Below are 992 nucleotides of genomic sequence, written 5' to 3'. Positions count from 1 at the left end.
TGTCTCATTGGCACTCATACAACATAATCTTATATAAATATATTGTCTCAAATGGAATTTACGAAAAACAAAAAATAACAATCATGAACCAACGACATTCATTAATGAGAGATTTTGTATATGTGTATAGGTTATATGCATAAAAAAGAATAATTCTGATGTCATCATTGTTATAAGCAGTAAGCGAGTCTTATTCTGATAAACAATTTGCTATAAAAGTAGAAGTAGAATAAACTGCAGGTTTTGTTTTGCTGTATGCATTCATGCCTTGGTTTTTTTTTTTTTGCAAATTTTCGCAAGGAGAATATTCTTGAAATGATATATTATGATGAAACAAAAGATCAATGTACCGAAAAATATCTAAAAAGATCCTAAGACCATATAACAGAATATTAGCAGGTGTAAAGTAACGTATTTATATGTATGAACTCGCGAAATCTCGTCATCAGAGTAAACTTCACCAGTTTCACATGTGGTATGATTAAAAAGATAGGTTTTAATTGACCACAACCGATTTGTTGTAACACAGAGAATAGATAAAACAAAAAATATTGAAAAATTCTTTTTTAATGATTTTATGATATAATAACATTTCTCTGTCAAACATGAACCCGTTTACAGACTGATAACATTCTCAAGTAAGTGTAAGTTATTGAACTTAATTTATTGTGTTCAGGTAAACTTATTTTTAAGAATGTTGCCCCTGACAAAAAAATGTACTTGGCAATACCATCTGTATAAAGGTCCCGAAAGACTAATTAATCCTTATTTTTTATCACTTTTTACCTTTCTTCATTCTAGTTAAGAAAGCATTTATCATATACTTGTTCTGTGTATATACCTTTCTGCAAATATTTAGATAAGAAGTTAGAAAATTAATTTTTGATCACCTGGTCATGGCATTAAGATGATAGTAAAAATAATATAAGTAGCTATAAATTGATCTCAATGATAACAGTCTATCACGTGACAAAATTTACAGGTATGAAATA

This window comes from Mytilus galloprovincialis, chromosome 10 (genome assembly GCF_965363235.1).
Source record: "Mytilus galloprovincialis chromosome 10, xbMytGall1.hap1.1, whole genome shotgun sequence".
Lineage (NCBI taxonomy): Eukaryota > Metazoa > Mollusca > Bivalvia > Mytilida > Mytilidae > Mytilus > Mytilus galloprovincialis.
Note: the sequence above shows the minus strand (reverse complement) of the source record.